A 7,191-nucleotide genomic window follows, 5' to 3' on the forward strand; every position below is an offset into this window, starting at 1 on the left:
CACCGAGGTGCGGGCGCCGCCGCGGGCGGATTACTGCGGCGACATCGGGGGCTGCGGCTGCAGTGGCGAAGGCGGCGTCGGGCGCGTCCCGCTTCCCAGACTCGCGGCGCTGTGGGTCCCCGCCGCCCCCGCCAACAGCTGGTCGGGTCACGTGACGGCGGACCCGCCCTCCCGCCTCTTCCCCTCGCGTCCCCTCCCGTCCCCTCCCCTCCCTGCACTCCGGTCCCTGGTCGCGCCTCTGCTCGCCGGGCCGCAGCGCTGCTCTCCGCCTGCTGGAGGGGTGGCCCGGGGACTGACTTCATCAACTGGCTCCTCTTCGCTTGATTTTGATTTCTTGCTGGCGGCTCTCCCAAAACAGAGATCTAGGCTTTAAGAAGCGAGGCCCAGCTTCCTCCTGGCGTCGCGGTGTTCGGGCCTTGGCGCCTAGGCAGGATTTCCCAGCGGAGACCTGCCCTGCGCCTCGTGGATACATGTGTCCCGGTAGACGTCCTGGTTTTAGAGGACCACATTGATATGCCAGACCTTTCCACATTGTGGCCTTAAGAGTTTAAGTAACTCACCCAAGGTCACACAGCAAGTAGCAAAGACAAGATTTCATGCCGAGGTTAATAAATTTGTTCACAAATTGTGTGTGTGTGTGTGTGTGTGTGTGTGCTGATGCTGGTGTCAAGGTCACTGGTCAAGACATGACTGTCTGTTGCCAAAACGCAGATTCTACCTTCTATAAATTAGTAAGAAAAGACCACATCAAAGGAGAAGAGATAATTCAAGGAAAATAAACACAGTGCCACCCAGGCTCATGAAAAGATACTCAAAGACACCTGCAAATCAAATATGCAACATAGTATTTCCACCTGTCAGATTAGCAAAAATCAAAGTTTTATAACCTCTGTAGGGGACAATTTGGCAATATTTCTCAGAATAACGAATATACGGAGCTGGGGATATAGCTCAGTGGAACAGTGCCTGCCTGGCAAACACAAGGTCTTGAGTTTGATTCCTGGTGCCCAAAAAAGTATAACGAATGTACATGTAGACTTGGACCAATGATTGCCCTTCTGCAATTTATCCTACAGCACACTGACACAGATGTCAAATGAGCACAAGTTCGTCCTCTGTACCTTATTTGTACTAGCAAAGATTGAAAGCAGTCATCCATCAAAACACTGAAGCCAGGCTTGGTTGCTCACACCTGTAATACCAGCAATCTCCAGCCCACACAGAGCAACTTAACCAGAGGCTATCTCAAGATAAAAAATGTTCTAAAAGGTCTGGGGATGTGGCCCTCAGTTCAGTCCCCAATTACACACACACACAAAGCCCTGTACAAGTAATAACACCATCAGTACCATGGAATGCTATCCAGCTTTAAAAAAAATGAAGGTGATCTTTAGTCATATGAAAAAGTTTCCAAAATATATGAAGTGAAAGATTTTTTTAAAAGCTAGGTACAGAACATTGTATGTTATACTTAGGGAAGAAAAGAATATATACATCTGTACCTATATTACCAATATACATAGGATATCTTCAGAACACACAGAAAACTGCAATAGCAGAGGCCACTGTCTACTTGGATGGAAAGCTTGGGTGACTGGCTGGCAAGGACAGAAGGAGACTGTACTGCATGCCTTCAGACTATGATGGGTGCTTACAGTTCACGCATGAGTGAACAGATAGCAAAAGAGAGCTAAGGGAATCAGTGTAAATACTACAGAATAGAGCATTGGTTCAGAGAGTCTTGGTACACAAAGGTGCCTTTTGTTCATTCATTCCAATGAAGGAAACTGTAGACCCATGATTTTAAATAATCAATACTAGAAACTCCTAAAGAGCTTGTTTCTGGGGGCCCATCCAGATCTACCGAATTGAGTCTCTAGGGCTGAGCCCAGGGAACTTGCATTTTTATATGCTCTCTGGTGTTTCTCTTGCCCAATAAAGTCTGTAAGCCACTATTTTAAGGGTCTAGTTTAATGGTATTCAAGAAGTCACCATCACTAGAAAAGCAAATTCAATTCTATGCTTTCCTGGCACCTTTATGTGTCACTTCTCATGTATAGGACAGCACCGCACACCATGCCTCTCCCTCTGCTAAAAGAGTCCAGGGGCAGATGAAGTCTTAGTACATAGACATGGGAGCCTCCCAATTTACCTGCTGGTCCAGATTTTTTTTTTTTTTTTTTTTTGTGTGTGTGTGTGTGTGTGTGTGTGTGGTGGTGGTGGTACTGGGAATTAAATCTATAGCCTTTACTCTGAGCTGATCCCAGTCCTTTTTTATTTTTTATCTTGCGGCAGCATCTCACTCAGTTTCCCAGGCTGGGCTCAAACTTGTGATCCTCCTACCTCAGCCTCCTAGAGTGCTGAGATTACAGGCACGTGGCACCATTGCCAGCTTTGTCTTTGAAGCCTGTTGATATGTCCCCACACAGCCGTAGAAACTACATGGCCAGGAGCTCCAGCGCATATGATTACAGAGGACTTACTGTCCCCAGGTCTGAATGGCAAAACTTATCACCTGGTCTGATTAACATTTATTAAGAAGTAGCAATACATTTGTCTCAGGCTTGTATAGGAGAGACAGCCTCTGCTGCCACTCAAATCACAAAAATAGAGCTAAGGGAACAGAACAGTCCAACAAATATGGAGAACATCAAGAAATATCAATTAGGGCTTTCATCATTGGCTTCTATCAAAGATGTGAAATTTAGCTGCAGATAAATTACAAGATTTCTGTGAGCTAGCTGGCAAGGGAAAATTGTCTTAAGTAGCATGCAATTGTTACACAGTCATTTATATTTTATCTAACCATGTTCAGAGACTTAAGAGCTAATAAATAAAAGTATACCAGATACTCCCTTCCCCGTAGCAGTAGGCAAAGATTTTTCTTTTTCCAGAAAAAAAAAAAGAACAGAGTTAAGGTGGTTGTTTCAGTTTATATGCATTCTCATGTAGGGTTCTCCTCTAGGGAAGTACCATTATGGAAACATTTCTGGTTTTATTTACAAGCAGTAAAATGAAAATAAGATTACCAAGGAAACCATAAAATATTCAATCCTGATAGTTTTGAAAAGTATAGAACTGTATTTCTTCATGTACCAGGCCTTCCCTGTCTAGATTACTATTGAGAACCTTCATAGATTTTATTCTGAGCATGAGCAATGAATTGGTTGCTGTAATAAATCACTTCAAACATGGTGATTTAATACAACAGAAACCTATTCTTTCATAGTTCTAAGGCAAGAAGTCTGAGATGGCAAAACACTGCACTATTCAGAGGCTGTGGGGCAGAATCTGTTCCTTGCCAGGCCCAACATCTGGTGGCTACCAGCATTCCTTGGCTTGTGGTCACATCACACCAACCTTCCATATCAATTATGAGAGAGGATTGAATTATCAAATCTTCAACTATATTTGTGGATCTTTCTATTTGCCTCTGTGCTGTCAGTTTGGGCTTCATGTATATGAGGTGCATACACATTTAGGGTTGTTATGAGGTATTTTTAAATGTTTCTTTTTAAAAAAGACCCTCGAATAATATTCACTATCCTGAAGACAACTTCATTACCTCAGTGGTTATATGGTACATTTTCCCCATCCTTTTATTTTAACCTCTCTCTGGATTTATATGATAGTGGGTTATATGACTGGAATAGAACTAGATCCTACTTCTCATTAAACATGACATTCTTTGCTTTTTAAAATTGGAATGTTTCGATCACTGGTTCTCAAATGGGCAATTTTGCTATAGAGCTTTCATCATTGGCTGAAATAGAGGATATTTGGCAGTGCTGGAGACATGGCTCTCACAATGGCAGAAAGAGGGAGGTTTCTATTGACATCTAAGTACATCATGGCTAAGGATGTTGCTAAACATCCTACAACACAAAGGACAGCCTCTATAACCAGTAATTATCTATCCCTATCAGTGGTGCTGAGTTGGGAAACTGCTTTCGCCATTTACATTTAATGTAATTCTCAATATGTAGATTTTAAATATAATATTCTGATACTTCTATCTGCCCTATCTCTTCTTTGTTCCGTTTCTCTTCTTGCTCTTTACTTGGCTTATTTTCTATTGAAATTTTTAGTGTTTTATTTTAAAACAACTCTTGTTTCATTAGTCATACCTCTTGTTTTATGTTTAATTGATTATGCTAGTATGTATAGTATGTACTTCACATTTATTACTATCTACTTTCAAATAGCATGATTCCAAGTAGAATGCAAAAAACTTCCAACAGCATACTTTTACGTTTCTCACCCATCCCTCCTGCAGTTGCTATCATTTATCATAGGTACAGATTTAGTAGTGAACTTTCTTGGTTTTTGTCTGGAAATGTGATCAATTATTTTTCATTTCTGAAAGATATCTTTGCTGACTCTGTAATTTTTGGCTGATAGCTTTTATTATTTCAAAAATTTAAAGGTACCATTCCATTTTTATAAGATACTGTCATAAGGCTTACACAGTTTCTGTAGATTGTTTATTCTAAATTATTTTTCTGTTCTCATATAGCTTTTTCCTTGATGGCTGCTTTTTAAAGTTTTACTCTTAACCTCAAAATTTGAAAAATATGGGTATTGTGTATCTTGGTATGGCATTTTTTTTTCAGTTTTTATCCCACTTACAGTTCATTGAACTTATTGAATCAGTAGGTTTATAATTTTTTATCAATTTTATTGCTATTTCTTCAAATATTTTAACCATCATCCCCCCAAATGCAGAGATTCCAATTACATATATATTAGACCATGTAATATTGTCCTGTAGGTCATTGAGATTCTGTTCTTGCCTCTTTTTTTGGTCTCTTTTCTCTCTGTGCTTCATTTTAAATATTTTTCCTTGGTATTAATTCAAGTTTAGTTATCTTTTTTCTGTAGTCTATCATCTGCTGTTAATATCATCAGTGAGAGTTTTACAGTGGTACTATATTTTTCACCTCTTGAAGCTTTCATTTGATTCTTTTTTATATCACCTATTCTCATAATATGCTAATTCCATAATTTCTATCAAACTTTTGTTTGTTTTATTGATTGGCTTATTGCCTCTTTGCTTGCTTGTTTGTATGTGGGATGCTAGACTTGGTGAATGTTACACTGTGAGTGACAGCTTTTTCTTTATTCCATAAAGGGTATTGGACTTTACACTAGTAAATAGTTAAGAATCCTCTTGATGCATTCGGGACTGCTTTAAAAACTGACTCAGCCAGCTTCAGGATGACTTTCACTCCATGATTGCTTTAGCCTTATCACGAAGGTGTTATACACACAGGGTCTGTATGAATGTTCCCTGTAATCAATAAGCTGGTAGGAATTTGAACATTTCCAGTTTTGTGTGAGCTCAGGATTGTTTGGTTTACAGCTCCCCTGTAATTATTCTTTCCTCAGAAGCTATTCCTTGTCCAGCCTATGGCGTTTCGCTGTTTGCATGCACAGGTAGGTGGTATTCAGGCAGTGTCTCCAGGAGAAAAGTTCTGAAGTTCTTTATGCTTAGTTTTCTCTTTCCAGTGCACTGCCTCACAAATTCTAGCTGCCCTGACCTCCCTAAACTTTTCTTAATCTGTTGCTTCAAGGCAGCAGGATAACAGGATTCTGCTCTGTCACCTTTTCTTTTGTTTTTTTTGTAGGTTATTTTGTTTTGTTTTGGGAGAGGGGATTTTGCTCTGTTGCCCATCCTGATTTCAAATTCCGGGGCCCCAGCCATCCTCTTGCATAATTCTCCCCAGTCTTGGGACTACAAGCAGGCACCACTATGCTTGGCTTGTTTCCTTTCATTTTGCCTCCAAGTAGAAAACCGATCTACTGATTGTTGATCTTATCTCATTTTGTTTTTTCTCTTGAGAATAACAGTCCTGCTTTGCCTACTGCCCAATGTGTTTTCATATATTTTTCCTGATTTTCTAATTGTTTGCAATAGGACTACTGGTGCCAAGGTAGTTTTCCTTCCTAAGATCACTAATTTTAATGCCTCTAAAAGGAATCAAATTTCCTTATACAGATTCAACTAGACCCATTATTTGAAGAATTACAAATGCAGTCTACTTACAGAACTTCTTCAGCATACTAATTTAACAAGAAACATTTATCCAACATACATAGCAGGAATTGCACTATTACTACACGGATAAAAGGGTCATAGCTTCCCCTCTCAAGAATTGTAATCCCAGAACTTGGGAGGCTGAAGCAGGATGGGTTCAAGGCTAGCCTGGGTGGGCTACACAGTGAGATCTTGTCTCAGAAAATAAAAAAGAAGGGAGAGGGACAGGGAGAGAGAAACTCAAAGGCAAGAAAATTAAATGTAGGGGCAATAGTCATCACTCCATGGTATATCTGTGGGGATTTGTTCCTAGAACCCCTGTGAATACCAAGATCTGCAGAGGCTCTGTTTCCTTATACAATAACATAGGATCTGCATATAACCTATACACATCTTGTGTGTCCTTTAATTATATCTAATACACATAATACCTAACACAATGTAAATGCCATGTAAATAGTTATACTGTATTGTTGAAGAAATAATGATTAGAAACAATCTGTACATATTCAGTACAGAAATAATTTTAAAAATATATTTTCCATCCTTGATTGAATACAAGGAACCTGAGGGTACAAAGAAGTAGCTGTCCCACTGTGTATGTGCATATTTATTGTATGTTGCCCTCAGAGTAACACAAGGGTTATGCAGAGACAAATACATTAATTTAGCATAGTGGGAAATGTAAACAAGCTTAAAAGATAGTCATAAATGAGAATTACCCAAACACAGACAATTTTTTAAAATTATCACTGATGATTTTGCCTTTTCTTCTAATCAGTGTTATCAAATGCCTAAAGAACCCTATGCAGTGATTCTGAGATACGTACATGTAATTGAGAAACACCTTTAGCACATTGTGCATGGACAGATTTTCTACTTAGTGCTCCCTTTAGTGTATAATGGCAGGAGGAGGAAAAAGAGATCTGTCATGGGGTAAATCTCATGGGGATGAACTAGACAATGGTATGTGAAGGAGACACTTAGGCATGGGTAAGAAAGGCTAATTGCCTCATGCGTCATCTTGGAAAATCAAAGGAAGGAGCTGACAGTAAAGCCGTGGAAAGATGAGAATGAAAAGCACTAGTCAAGATTAGTCAGCCACCTGTCTTCATCTTATGACAGCGGTGTTTAGGAGGTTAGTTTTCTGAATT

The 7,191-nt window shown here is 39.8% G+C and overlaps 1 protein-coding gene across 1 annotated transcript in view; it reads right to left on the reverse strand.

The window, feature by feature from the left end:
- Scrn1 (secernin 1) overlaps positions 1 to 608 on the reverse strand; it is a gene marked incomplete in the record, with an annotated part of 68,355 nt that extends 67,747 nt beyond the window's left edge. The window contains 1 exon segment of the mRNA XM_013510669.1: positions 1 to 608.
- Positions 609 to 7,191: the final 6,583 nt, after the last annotated feature.

This window comes from Chinchilla lanigera, unplaced genomic scaffold (assembly GCF_000276665.1).
Source record: "Chinchilla lanigera isolate Chin_1 unplaced genomic scaffold, ChiLan1.0 scaffold00009, whole genome shotgun sequence".
In the NCBI taxonomy this organism is placed as follows: Eukaryota; Metazoa; Chordata; class Mammalia; order Rodentia; family Chinchillidae; genus Chinchilla; species Chinchilla lanigera.